The sequence below is a fragment of the Panthera tigris genome, chromosome A1 (assembly GCF_018350195.1).
Source record: "Panthera tigris isolate Pti1 chromosome A1, P.tigris_Pti1_mat1.1, whole genome shotgun sequence".
NCBI classification, from domain to species: Eukaryota; Metazoa; Chordata; class Mammalia; order Carnivora; family Felidae; genus Panthera; species Panthera tigris.
Window position 1 is genome coordinate 21051971 of NC_056660.1, and position 15063 is coordinate 21067033.

Consider the following 15063-nt stretch of genomic DNA (forward strand, 5'->3'; position numbering starts at 1 on the left):
TGGCACCCTGAGTTGGAGGGGTGATTCCTACATCAGTGTTTAAGGGCTTCAGAGTCTGTGACCACAGAAGAGATTATTATGCCCACTCTCCAACTGTAATTAACATTGTAAACAATTTTAGGGCTTAGACTGTAAACTAAGAGTGGTCAGATCCCACCAAGTTTTGGGTTTCCCTAGCATATATATCAACCTCAATTGTTTTATACACACACATACACTTATACGTGTGTGTATCAACTACTGTATGTATACATCACATATTAAAACTTTTTTAAGACCTTGTTTTCTTATCTGAGGGCCTCCTTCTTGCCAGCACTTGCAGTCATGTTGACTCTGTCGTCTGGATTGCTCGGCACTATGCATCCCTCTGGTGAGGACTAGAACTGGAACCTACTGGTTCAGGTTCTATACCCAATTCAAGAAAGCCTGAGTGACACTTCCTGGTCCCCTACATACTTGGCAGGGTCTGAGAGCAGAGCATTATGACGTGGTCCTAATGCTTTATATTGTGCACAGCACTCTCCCAGACATTACACCACTAGACCCCGAAGTGAGGAGGCACTGTGCTTGCACACATTTACAGACAAGGAATCAAAACCCAGTCCAAAGTCACATAGCAAATTAGTGTCTCAGACTGCTGTCCTGCCTCAGACAACTGTTCTTGCCCACTGTACTCCTGCCATGGATCCTCCCTGCTCCTGCTCTCTCATCTGCTTTTGAAGTAGCAGGGACCAATCTTCCCAGCCTTCAGCCAACTTCACTCCTGGTAATCTAAGCCCTACAGGAAATAGGAGGCCCAAGCCCTCTTCTCAGGACTCTTGTAATCCAGAGGAGACGAAAGGATGCACATGATGAAAAGAGACAGGAACACAAATTGTTTTAAATCTATAACCATATACAAAACCAGTTGCAGCTGGTACACAGGGTGGGGGAGGGGGCTGCTGGAGGAGGGGTGGAATTGGTCAGGAAGACGTGGGCTTTGAGCAGAAAGGGGTGGAGGAGCATGGCTCAGAGAAAGGCATGGTGCACTCTCTTCCAGCAAGAAAAAAAAGGCTGTCATGTAGAAAAGTTCCAGAGCTTAAGAAATAAAACATGGACAAAAGAGGTCTGAAGGTCCAGAAGGGGCCATCTTGCCAGGATACATGCTAGTGGCCTAGGCAAATTCAGGCAACTGGCGAATGTCACAAATCCATGACCAGAGTTTTAGGGTTTTTTGGGGAGGTGACCAGAAGCCATGGAGAAAGCAATTCTCTCTTGGAGGTATACTGGGCCTCAGTTCCCCTATGAACCCTAAGAACCAGCCTACCCCCACCTCAGTTTTTCCTAGGGCAGCCTGTGGTGAGGCCATAATTTGAACAGATGCTTCAGGGTAGTAAAAGGGTAATGATAGAAAAGGTCTGAATAGCACCAGGACAACCTGACATAAAAGAGAATTTTCTTAATCAATCCAATCATCCAAATAGAAGAAGAAAGACAATCACCTCAAAGGCATCTTTCCCTACCTTCAATTCTCCACTAATGTTCTGAAAGAACAGGTTAAGTTCTCCAAAAGAACCATGAACTTCCCCTTCATAGAATTCCTCCCGTTTGTGGCTATTTGCTTTCTGCAAGTCTTGTTACATACAGGACGTTAAGTTCTTCCAGGGTAAGAATCACAACTGTCTTAATCTTGGTCAAATCCCCTGTAGTTTCCACCAGCCTGACCATCTTAAGTGCTCAATAAATATTTATCAATTGATTTCCTCACTTGCTATGGAAACTTGAGCAAGTTATATCCCTCTTTGAGCCTCAGTTTCTTTATTTATCAGTTCAGAGTTATGAATTATCTCTAGAGTCAAAAAAATTTAACCATGTTTGTGGTTAGCATTTCCCAAAAGGAAATGGGCTGAGATGAGGCACGCCCTAGACAGGGCAGAGACAGAGGCCCTACCCCAACGCCCATTGTGTATCCCTGGTCCCTAACACCAATCCAAGGAGAAATCTGAGGTAGAAATGGAAGACAGGCAGAGAACTCTATTGGGGATTAGGAGATGTGGTTCTAGCCCTACTTTGGTTAGTCCCATCTGTGACCCAGACAAAGTCACTGTGGGCCTCATATTTCTTAATCCATAAAATGACTGGGTGAGCACCAAGGAAATTTCCCTCCAGATCTAAGATCTACCTCCCCCCCGCCCCCCACCGCCCTCAGAGCCAAAAGTTGCTCAAAGCTGTGCTTGGCCATAAAAGAGACTTGAGCCCATTATTATTGCTAATATTCCCATGGTCTCCTGAGCTCCAGATCTGCACATTTTCTTAGGAATATTGATGGGAGACTGAATCAACCAGAAGGCAAGAGACTCAGTTTCCTCTAACCTAAGCCATAGTAAATACCAGGGAAAAAAAAAAAACTGTAAGGGCTATGAGTAGGGAAAATTTAGAGCATCAGTATAATCCCTCCCCAAGCTGGAATAACTGCACTTTTCAGTTTTTGCATCTGTGTTGTCACTGGGGAATTATCTGGCTGTGTCTGTGTTTTAACATCTGTCAGCTAAATCAGAGACTCAACTGCAAAAATTGTAGGGCTCAGAAGCACCATGTGGTTTTTGACACTCCCGGGATGACACAGGGTCAAGAAAGCAATAAATGAATTGCCATGAGACCCAATATAACATTTTCATCAGTAACACGGCCCTTGTTCCAAAAAGCTTTTGCTCCAAAAAGAAAGAACATGTACCCATTTTCTACAGAACCATATTTGGAAATTTCAAAGGAGCAGACCATAACAACTGGAAGTATCTGAGATGAACAAACAGCTATTTAAAGAGTGTCATGTCTCTAAACATAACAGAATTAATATTGCCCATCAGAATCTACTCCAGGTATGAGTAAGTGTCACCTTGAAACAAGACACACATGCTTTGATTCCTGCTACACAGCATTGCAGGGACCCAAGCCATATGGCCATACACTTGTGCGGAAATGCTTCCTAGGGTCCTACTGATTTAACCAAAGGTTACTCTTTAAGCTTCCTCTGTTTTGCAAATAAAGAAAGGAAGCTAGGAGGTAGTGGAGTGACACATCAGCTCAGACAGACTGATTGACATTAACACCCAGATTAAAAATCACAGGATTCTCAGGGCACCTGACTGGCTTAGTCGGTAGAACATGTGACTCTTGATCGAAGGGTCATGAGTTCAAGCCCCACATTGGATGTGGAGCCTATGTTTTAAAAAAATCACAGAATTCTCAAGATTTCATGTAAAAATTGAGTCACCAAATAACTCTCCTCTGCACAAAGAGAAAGTGTGGTATCAATGTTTCAAAATGCCCGGCGGCCCATCAACAAATTCACATAGTGAGTCTTCAACTGGGGCAAAGGGTAGCATTTTCTTCTCTAAACGGGCAAATTAACACTACTTACTAATTCTAAGCGGGATCTCTTGACTACAAATGTGATAGCAAAAGCCCTGTAGAAAGAATATGGTCAATTTCTATAGTACATTTCCACTTAGGCTTCCATTTCAAAGGCTAATGTTCACTTAAATAAAGTTTCTGGGCCCCTTGGCTTTTCACAAGTTTTGAACTCTACACCCAATAGCCACATTTGGCAGAAGTCCTCACTTAAACACTTTCTCCGAACTAACCAGAAACATGAATGTTTTCTTGCTCTTCCCTGTTTGGATAGCAGCTAAAGCTCATTTGATAGATAATTATCACTATTTAGTCCTTACTATAATGCACCCACTGTTGTAAGCTCTGGGTATGTATTACTTCATTCATTCCTCAAAACAACCTCGTGAGTAAGTACAATTTAGTCACCCCACTTTACAGATATGGGAACCAGGGGCACAGAGAGATTAGCTTGTTCCAGATTAAGTAACTCAACAAGCCAATAACTGATGGGGTCAGGATTTGAACTCAGACTTTTCTGCACTAGTAAGTAAGCTCCAGGAGAACAGAGATTTTGGATTTTGTTTTATTCACTGCTATATTCTCAGCCATCTACATGATACCTGGAATACAGCATGTGCTCAATAAGTATTTATTGAATGAATACACTGTACATCCTCTTCAAACCAAGAGAATGACCCAGCATTCCAAGTATCAACTTCAACCAAGAGTAAGTTGCTTAGAGGAGCATTCTGGGACAGAATTCTACATGCAACTCCTGGGCTTTGTGTAAAGAACGCAAAAGCCCATTGTGTCCGCCTGAGAAGAGCTGGAAGAAATCCTTTTGACCTATTTCCTCCAAGCTGCTCTCTGAGCTCCCCCTTCTCCCAGGCCACCCTGATTAGGTCACTGCTGAAATTGGGTCGCTGTTTAAATACCGCAGTCAGCTTATAACGCTTTAATCATTAAAGTTTACTCTGTCATCTGCACGTTAAAGAGAGAAACTACCACTCCAAATCACAACACCCCAAATCTCCTTTAGATCTGTCTTCAGAATCATGTGAAGACACAGACTTAGAGTTTGCCTTTAGTTTATCACAAAGTAACTCTTCCAGAACTGAACTGAACCACATGAGTCCTCTCTCCTCCACTCCCTCCCTTCATCAGAGGGCCACCTAGCTCCTGTCCTCTGCCATTCTCCCAGGCTCCTTCCTAAATTAAAATTTTGGATTACCCAGACTCCAATGCCTATTTAAAATAAAACCTAAATTACTACCTTATGTTTGGGCAAGTCAACACTCTGTCTGGCATCTCTCATTTCTGTGTGAGATTTGAACAAACCCACCCGACACAAGTGGAAAATTGGTCTTGCATCACATACTCTGTTGGGATCACCACATTTGGAATTCCAGTTTTATTCTCCCACAGAGTCAAATTTAGCCCAACCCTAGAGAACAGCTCTGTGCACTCTGACATTCAAAATAATATTTGCTAAAAAGCGTGGGGGTTTGCAGGCAACTTGAGCTGCAGCAAGAGGCATGTTATTACTGACTCAACTCCTACATGGGTTCCATCTTAGTCATCAGGCACATGGTCACGGGCCTTGGCTTGGTTTCACAACCTCCCTCTTTTTTTTCAATTCAACCTCAGAGGACTCAGGTAGGTGTCGTGCAGTTGTTGTTCTGTTTTGTGAAAGCCAAAGAGTAAGCCATCACGGTTATAGTATTTTCTTTTATAGCAGTCTCACCAAAGGTGAGACAACACTCATGCACAGGCAAGTACGCCTCGGATAAATGGAAGTAATGATACTACTGCCTCCAAAGAAGAAGGGACTGAACAAGAAAGTAGCAATCTTTAAAATTCTCTCTGGTTTAAAACCAAATTTCATAGCTGAATTTCATTCCCTGTTGGAATTGTCTCTCCTGCTGCCAATTTTAACTGTTCACCAGCCACACAGGCAGAGGTCACTGATAAAGGATTATTTCTCTTTTGTAGTAAAGATTGAATCTCGTTCAAGTTACCTTGAGGAGAAATGAGATTTATTTTAAAAATAAATGGACTAGACCTGACTCAGAAACGATCAGGATCCTAGGTAGTTACTCTCCTCCTTCTCTTTTTAATCACATCTTTCTCTCCACATTAGTTTCATTCTTTTCTCTTTGCCAGCTGGCTTCCTTGTCTCTTCAGCTTGCACCAGATCAAAATGGCTGCCTTCTAAGTCTATTACACGACATTTTTAGCTAGCTGGTCTTGGCTTCAGTCTCCTATTTTCTGATTCTCAAGGGCCCATGACATCTTTGTGGGCCACCGTACACACGTCCTGGAAACTGGTCATTCTAAACTGGAGACCAACTGGTTATCTAGGCTGGAGATATCCCTGAATGTGAAGTGAAGGGCCCACCAAGAGCTCACCAAGACAGGGTGAGATTGTGTAGCATAAAACATAATTATTAAGGGACGGTGGGTGGCCAAGCAATGTCTGGAATCTCCAGTGCAAATGTTTTTAAATTTTTGTTCTCAACGAGGGCAAATTTGCTGACAGACATCATTTAAAATTAAGGCTTCATATATTTAATACTACTACAATCTTAATTAATCCTCCCTCATTCTTAAAGTTCAATTAGACAAATTGAACAAAAACTTTAAAGGGTAAATATGATCATAACCTGAAAAGCTCCGGGAGTCTTTGATCCAGGTGGAATACTGTATGAACTCCTGACTCTTTCAGAAAGCTATTTGTCAGTGAACATCGTTATGTCCCCTCCAAATTATCCCAATTCCAACGAGAACCTAAAACATGGGGGATGCACACAATTCGAAGCAAAAGCAATAAACACTGGCTAATGTCTCTCACCACCTCTGTTTTTTACAAACTGCACCTACCTCCTGCAGCTCGTGAATGTTCAGAAAATAATAAGACCGTCCACTGGCGACTCTATCACGGTTTTTGCATGCCAATTCTTGATCCCCTCCCCCCAGTTTTCTTTCTGATATTAAGAATAATGTTTACAACGTGGTAACAGCCCATTCCCAGTGTGAGCGTGGCCAACAATCATAAAAGCAAACACCTAGGGCCATCTCTGGTGAATGTGCTTTACAGTACTGGTCCCGTGGGATAAAGTAGCCCAGTGCTCGGTGAGGGAATTGTAGTGTGAGTATCCATTGACCTGCAGCTGAACTTACCACTTGCTGTTTTTCTCTTATAATCTAAATCTGGAAATGTGCTGTCTGGTCAGCAGCGCACTACCAAGTCATTCAGCAAAATGCTCCAGATGCCATAAAAGTGTGCCTGTGTGTTAGAAAATGAACTTGTAAAATATAGTCTAAGGATTGTGTGAAGGCCGTATTTCAGACGGCCAAAATGCTTCTGCTGAGACACCTTTGTAATGCAGCCAGGCAGCAGCTGTGTGTATTGTAGACGCTGTGGGTGTGAGTCTGTCTACAGAGTCACCGCTGACCCTGCCCTGGCTGCCTTGTCACTGAACACCCTCATTGGGACAACGTCCTGAATCCATCTCACTGGGCACTGATAACAGAGCCAGGCCTGCCCCAGAGAGTTCCTTTCAAATCAACACTCTCTTTAGCCTAACTTCGTAAGACACGTCACTACTCTCCAACCGCTGGCAATGTGGAAAACAGTCACAAATCTTATGTGACAAATCTTATATAATTTAATAAAGAGCAAGCCAGATTTTTAGGGGAAAAAAATAATAGCGATTTTGCAGGGAATACTGCGCTTTAAAAAAAATACCAGTCATTTTATAATGATATCTGTCCTTTTGTTTTTCAGATCACAGCCTTGGTTTTAATTTATCTTGGGTTCCTTGGTGCAGTTGTGGTTTTGTCGTTTGCTTTTTAACAAGTACTTCGTGTTGATATTTTTTTTCTTAGTAAATCTATCTGTGTATTTATGTTATTTGTATTTATGTTATCATGCCATAAACTCTTTTGTTGATTCCACCTTCTAATCTTCTATCAACTCGGTTGACTTCTGTTCACCACACTCACCCTATCTAAGCCCCCATCACTTTTGCCTTCAGTATTGCTCTCCCGACTGGCCTCCCTACTCCACTACTGCTCCCCCAACCCATTCCAGACACTGCACTCAGAGTACTGGTTTCGTAATACAAATCTGACCAAAACACCTCAGGCTTAAAAGCTTTCAAGGACTTCCTAATGACCCCTTCCTACCTCTCCAGCGTAATCTCATATCAATACTCCCCCATCCATCCCCATGGCATCATGTGCTCCCATATCTCACAGCTACAGGGGTCTTCTTCCAGTTCCTCCCAAACCCTTCAGACACTTCCCAATGCCACTCCTTTCTGCCACAAATGCCCATCCCACCTCTTCACCTGAAGTCCTCCTACTGGTCCTTCCTCTCAGCTTAAAGTGCACTCCTTCCAGAACCCTCTCCGGTTGCCAAGCCACGTGAGATCCTCTCAAAGCACCCTGCTCTTCAGCATGCTTATCATCACAATGATACTTAATTATGTGTGCAATGAGTTGCTGAATTCCTGCTTTTGTGCTGTGTTCGCCTGGGTCTTTCCCAGATGCCTGATCCAACAAGCATCTCAGCAATACCTGCCACAAGTGGCAGGTTGAGGGGAGAGTCTGCGAGGGGTGTTTTCCAGAACACTCTTCCCTCTGTTGCCCTTGAGAACACAGACCATGGATTAACCCTGGTCCGGCAGAGAAACTGACTGGTAAAACTTACAGTCCCAAACTCAACCAGCCAAACTGTGCGGGAAATCACGTTTCTAAGTTAGAAAGAGCTTCTGGAACCTGGGTGGTGCAGTCAGCTGAGCATCTGACTCTTGGTTTCGGCTCAGGTCATGATCTCATGGTTTATGGGTTCAAGCCCTGTATCTGGCTATGTGCTGATGGTGCAGAGCTGCTTGGGATTCTGTCTCTCCCTCCCTCTACCCCTCCCTGCTTGTACACGCGCTCTCTCTCTCTCTCGCTCTCTCTCTCTCTCTCATTCAAATAAATAAATAAACCTAATTTTTTTTTTCTTTTAAAAAAGAAAGAGCCTCAAAATGCTATTTCTCTCTAGGAGTCTCCCCATTGTGTGAGCTTATTGTCACTTTTTGATAGTGTCTTTTGCAGTTCAAAGTTTTTATTTTGGTGAAATCCAACTTATTTGTTTTCTTTGCTTTTGTTTTGGGTGCCATGTCTAAAAAACCATTATCTAATCCAAGGTGGCAAAAATTTGCACCTATTTTTTCTAAGAGTTTTAAATTTTTAGCTCTCAATTTTTTTAATATGGTGACTAGCGAGTAAAACTTGCAATAATGAACAAAACTACATTTAATATGAACAACCACACTGATGAATAGAAAGTTCTATACTACGGGTCCTACTGTATCTCTGAATAATCGTATGAATAAAGGGAGCATTTTACCTCTCTGAGGTACAAAAAAATGTTATGAATCAAGGTATTAGCTGTAATCCTTGGAGAAACCACTAAGAAAATAAAAATATAGTGAAGGAAAGGACAAGAAATTGAAATGCTACACTAGAAAATATCTATTCAGCACAAAAGGCAGTATGCAAGAACAGAGAAACAAAGACGTGACATTTGTATGTAGAAAAAAATAGCTAAATCTTACATTAGTAAGTTATTAAATATAAATAAATGCTCCAATTAAAAGGCAGAAACTAGCAAATGGATAAAAAACAATGATTTAACTATATGGCATCTGTAACAGACATACTCTAGGCTCAAAGATACAAATAGGTTGAAAATAAAAGGGTGGAAAGAGACATACCATGCAAACACTCAACAAAAGAGAGCTGAAGCATGTATGCTAATATCAGATAAAATAGACTTTAATGCAAAATTCCTGCCAGAGATGAAAAAAAAGGACATTTTGTAATGATATAAAGGTCAGTACATCAAGAAAAGATAAGAATTATAAACATATATGCATGTAACAAGAGAGCCCCAAAATACATGAAGCAAAACCTTACAGAATTTAAGGGAGAATTAGATAATCCAATAATATAGTTAGCGGCTTCAATGCTCTCACTACTGGGAGAAGAACTATACAGAAGATCAGTAAAGAAAAAGAAGACCTGAACAGCACTATAAACCAACTCACTATAAACCAACACCACTATAAACCACATCCATAGAATACTCTACCCAACAACAGCAGAATCCACATTCTTCTCAAGTGCACATGGAACATTCTCAAAGACAGACCATATGTCAAGCCTCAATAAATTTCAAAGGATTAGAATCATACAAACATGTTCTCCAACCATAACGGAATGCAGTTATGACTAACAAAAAAACATTTGTGAAACTCACCCATATTGGGTGGAAATTAAACAACACATTACCATTATCCAAGGGGTAAAAGCAGAAGTCAGAACGGAAATTAGAAAATACTTTGAAATGAATGAAAATGAGTACACAACATACCAAAACTTATGGGATGCAGTTACAGCAGTGCTTAGAGGGAAATTTACAGCTGTAAATGCCTATCTTTAAAAAGAAGTTGGGGCATCTGGGTGGCTCAGTTGGTTAAGCATCCCACTCTTAATTTTGGCTCAGATCACGATCTCAAGGTTCATAAGATCAAGCCCCATGTCAGGCTCTGCACTGACAGTGCAGAGCTGGCTTGGGATTCTCTCTCTTTCCCTCTCTCTCTCTCTGTGTCTCTCTGTCTCTCTCTCTCTCTCTCTTACACACACACACACACACACTCACACACACACACACACACACGCATGCACACATAATATGTAAAAATAAAAACTTTAAAGTACATAGAACTACAAAAGAAAAAAATAAAAATAAAAATAAAAATAAAGAAGATCTCAAAAATAACCTAATTGGAATAGCATAATTCCTCAAGAAACTAGAAAGAGATGATCAAACTAAACCCAAACAAGCAGAAGGAAGTGAATAATAAAGATTACAGTGGAAATAATGGAAATATATACCAGAAAGATGATAAAATCAACAAAACCAAAAATAGGTTTTTTGAAAGATTAATGAAATTTATGAACTTTTAAGACTTTCTCTTTGGCTTTTGACAGTTTGATAATGATCTGTCTAAATGGGGGTTGGTTTTTTTTTTTTTAGACATTTACCCTACTTAGAGTTTATTCAGTTTGTGTGTGTGTGTGCATATTTGTTTTGTTTTGTTTGTAGATTACTGTTTTCCCTTAAATTGGAAAGTTTGGTACCATTATTTCTTATAATATTATTTCTGCCCCCTCTCTCTTTTCTGTTCTTCTGGGACTCCCATTATGTATATATGTTGGTAGTTTGTTGGTGTCCCACAAATCTCTGAGGTTCTGTTCATTGTCATCATTTTTTTTCTTTCTTCCCCTCAGACTAGCTAATTTCAAATGACACCTTCAAATTCTCTGATTCTTCTATCTACTTTCTCAAATCTGCTGAGTACCTCTAATGAATTTTTTATTTCACTTATTTTAATTTTCAACTTACTATTCTATATTATTTCAACTTTCAGCTTCCATTTGGGTCTTTTTTTTAATAATTTCTATCTTTTTGATACTCTCTATTTGGTGAGATATCATTTTCATATGTCCCTTTAGTTCCTTGAACATATTTAAAATAGCTTCTTAAAGCCTTTTTCTAGAAAGTCCAATATCTGGGCTTCCTCAGGGACAGTTTCTGTTGACTGCTTTTTTTCCTGTGTATGCGTTATACTTTCTTATTTCTTTGTCTACCTCATAATTTTCTGCTGAAAACTGGATATTTCAAATAATATAATGTGGTAATTCCAGACTACAATCTTCCCTCTTCCCTGGGGTTTGTTGTAATTGCTGTTTTGGTGACGGTGGGGGTGGTGGCAATGGCTTAGTGACTTTTCTGAACTAATTTTGCAACACTGCATTCTTTGTCACATGTGGCCACTGAAATCTCTGCTCAGTCAGGTATTCAGCTAATAATTAGAGATTTCCCTCAATATCTGGAATCAGTAAGTTTCCCAGTCTTTGCTAAGGGACTCTGTGTGCATTATTAAGCAGGCTTTCAACAGTCAGCCAGGTGGTATACAACTGTGTCTTAGCCTCTACTTACTGTTCATGCAGAACCCCAAGATTAGCCAGAGGTAAGGGCTCAGAGGTCTTTCCTAAAGTGTGCACAGCTTGGGCATGCATACAACCACATACATGCATGTGATCTTTTAGATTACTGGAAATATGTCATAGCTTTTCAAGGCCCCCAATGGACATGTAATTCCCCATAGTTTCCTTTTAGACCTTTTTGGTTAGCCCATTGTTTGCCACAACTGTTATTCACTGCTGCACGACTCACAGGCAGCTAACATGTCAATATTCACCTCTTATTGTTTTTAACAAACATCCCCAATGAAATGGCTGTTCACATTAAGTGAACTCTGACTTAGATCAAATAAAGACAGCCCTGCAAGTGGGGCCTTCTAAGGAACCACGAGACAAGTCCATAACGACAAGTCTCTGGGAATGGGGATTTGAAGGAAATTCAATTTCATTCTGCCCTCTCTGGTATCTACCAGGCTGGTGGTTTTAACTGTGATTTACAGGTTATTGATTTTCAAGGCTAATGCAGAACAAGGAAGGAAGTGGAGAGTTTCAATAGGACAAGTTAAACACCACAAAGCTCTCTTTTCTTACCAAAATTCAGCCAGTTTTCTTGAATAAATGTTCCCTGGATTGCTACAAACCCTTAGATCCCAGAAGCTCAATAAACCACACATAAAATAAATACACGCATACAAACACCAAGGCACATCATAATCAAGTTGCTAAAAACCAATGATAAAGAGAAAATCTGTAAAGTAACCAGAGAAAAGAGACATATCACCTATATGGGAGGAATAATTAAAAATATCACTGACTTCTCATCAGAAACAATGCAAACCAAAAGACAATGGAGTATCATCTTTAAAGTGCTAAGAGAAAAAGTTATAACCTAGAATTCTATATCCAGCAAAAATATCCTTAAAAAATGAAGGTAAAATAAAGGCGTGTTCAGACAATATAAAACTGAGAAAATTTATTACCAACAGGCCCTCAGGTGGCAGATACCTATGCGAATAATATAAATGACATTTTTCTCACTTACTAATTCATTAAGAGATAATTGATTACTTAAAGAAAAAATTACAATGTAGCATATGTTTCATAACATCAATCTTCTGGTCTCAAGGCTCCCCCCTGCCCATGGAATTCTTTTTTTTTTTATGTTTATTTACTTATTTTTGAGAGAAAGAGAGCGTGCAAGCATGCATGAGCAGGGGAGGGGCAGAGAGACAGAATCTCAAACAGGCTCTGCACTGACAGTGCCCCTGATGTGGGGCTCAAACTCACGAGCCCTGAGATCATAAACTGAGTCGAAATCAAGAATCAGACACTTAACCAACTGAGCCACCCAGGCCCCCTGGAACTCTTTTAATCCAGCACGGTATGATAAACTGACACACATTCCTGGGTGAGATCACAGAAGAGAACAGAGATACCAGGCCTGCATTTGAGCCTAAACAAACTAAGCAAAAACATTTCATGAGAAGCAGATGTATTATCTTACTACCCACATAAACCTTGTTCTTTTCAAGCCTTTGTTCCCCTTTCCCTCTCTCCTCTACTTGAAATAACTTCACTTACCCATCTCTGCCTATCCAAATCTGACTTTCAGGGTCCCATGCAAATTCTTCCTCCTTCATGAAACTCCTCTTGACTCACCAAGGACACCTAGCTAGTTAATCACAGTGCTAGAATTAGAAGTTGGTCCCCCTGACACTTAATTCAGTGTTCTTTGTGCCATATCAATTGTTCTCAAAGTTTTTCAGGTGGTGGGGTACGTGAAAGAAAAAGTATTTTTGAACTATTGATATTCAAATTTTTTAAGTTAATGTGCTGCGTTTAATCAGATACTCTCTTACACTAGATTCTAGCACAGCTCAGATATCAAAGCTTAATAAAGTATTGTTGGAATTAAAAACGTACAATGCTGGGGAAATTCTTTTTCTTAAAATCAAGAAAAGGCACTCATTTTTTCCAACATTTTAGTGGCAAAATGGCTGGGTCCCACCTACAGTACATCAGTGTTTTGAGCAATTTGAAGACTGTTGTACCATGTGCTATCCTGAAATTTTACTTTACTCTCCATGAAAGTCTCCAAGCAACACTTTAACTAGGCTGAACTCCATCCTGATTTCTAAGGAGATTTGCAGAAAAATTATTTCCCCAGTATCATATTACTCTAAATAAAGTGGACTCTAATTGGGCCATGTTCCATTTTAGAACAAAGACACCTGGATTTATGGCCTAGGACATAGCTCATTCCATTATTCTAGATATAAATTGTCTTAGTTACTTCAATAACTCTCTTATCTCAGCACACTTCCTATAATATGTCTCTTAACACATGCACTCATGTTAAACTGAGATAATCTGGACACGGAAAAGGGAAGCCGTTTGCATAGACATCATCTTCCTATGGTATTAATTAAGGATCCTGGTGCTGAAAGTTTGGCTCTACCTAGAGCACATATGGATTTCTAGGGGTATGCCACTCTGTTACCTCCTGGTGTTTGGTACCAAGAGAGGTGCTGACATATTTGCAGCTCATTCCTGAAAGAAGTCCACCTTTCTCACCAGAGGCCCAAGAAATCACATGTCACACCACTGAGAGATATGCCTTAGGCTATAACCAGCTCTGAGGAAAAGAGACTCCATGTTCCCCACAGAGGAAACAAGGACAGAGGGGCCAGGCTAGTTCCCCAAGGTAAATCAGGCCCTCTGGAAGAGCTTACTGCTTCAGTATCCTGGCAGTGTTCAGATGTTGGGATAATGCTGGCGTTAGTCACCACCAAGGGCAGAACCAGACAAAATGAGTCTAAATCTCACCAAGAGAAATCTAAGTTAGACAAAAGGAGTAATTGTGAGGACTGTTAGCAGGATACAATGCCAATGAGTTTGCCGAGGATTTTAAAATTAGTCATCTGTCTTCACCAGTGGCTGTGACTAATTAAAAATCATGTCACCATATCCAGAAATGCAAACTGGCTATAGCCACAGCCAACTTCAAGCATATATTACTATGCCTCCGGAACTGATGTAAAAGTCCTGTTCAGCCCAGAAATGGTTCCTGGGATATTTCTGTACAATGTGAGAATTCAGGAATTTACTTTTAAGTGAGTATTGAAATAAACTTTGTGAGGCAGGCAAGCTACATGAAGATAGATAAACCAGAGGGGTTTTTTTTAAGTGTGTTTATTCAAAATTAGAGAAAAGCCACTTAATTCACTATATATCACGCCTAAATTTAGATATCTCAACATCATATATTATACGGCAACCAGCTTTTGCAAAATAGTACAATTCCCAATCAGTAATAAGGAATTTTGGAATTCAAAAGTGCACATTGTTCTTAGGCTAAAAATAACAGAAAATCTCAAGTCCTTAAATACAGAGTAATCTCTTATGATCTCTTTAATTTATTGCACTTCCTGTGACCAACAAAAACTTACTGAATACCTATTATGTCTATTATGTGTAAAGCTTTTCATCAAACTGAATGTTTAAATATAAGGGAAAAAAGTTCAGGAAAAAAACACTCAAAGAGTTTTTAAACCATTTTAATATGTTTTGAAAATTGCCTTATACATTTTAGACATGATAATGTAATTTAACTAGTTCATATACATTCTTTCTTTCCCATACTTAGTA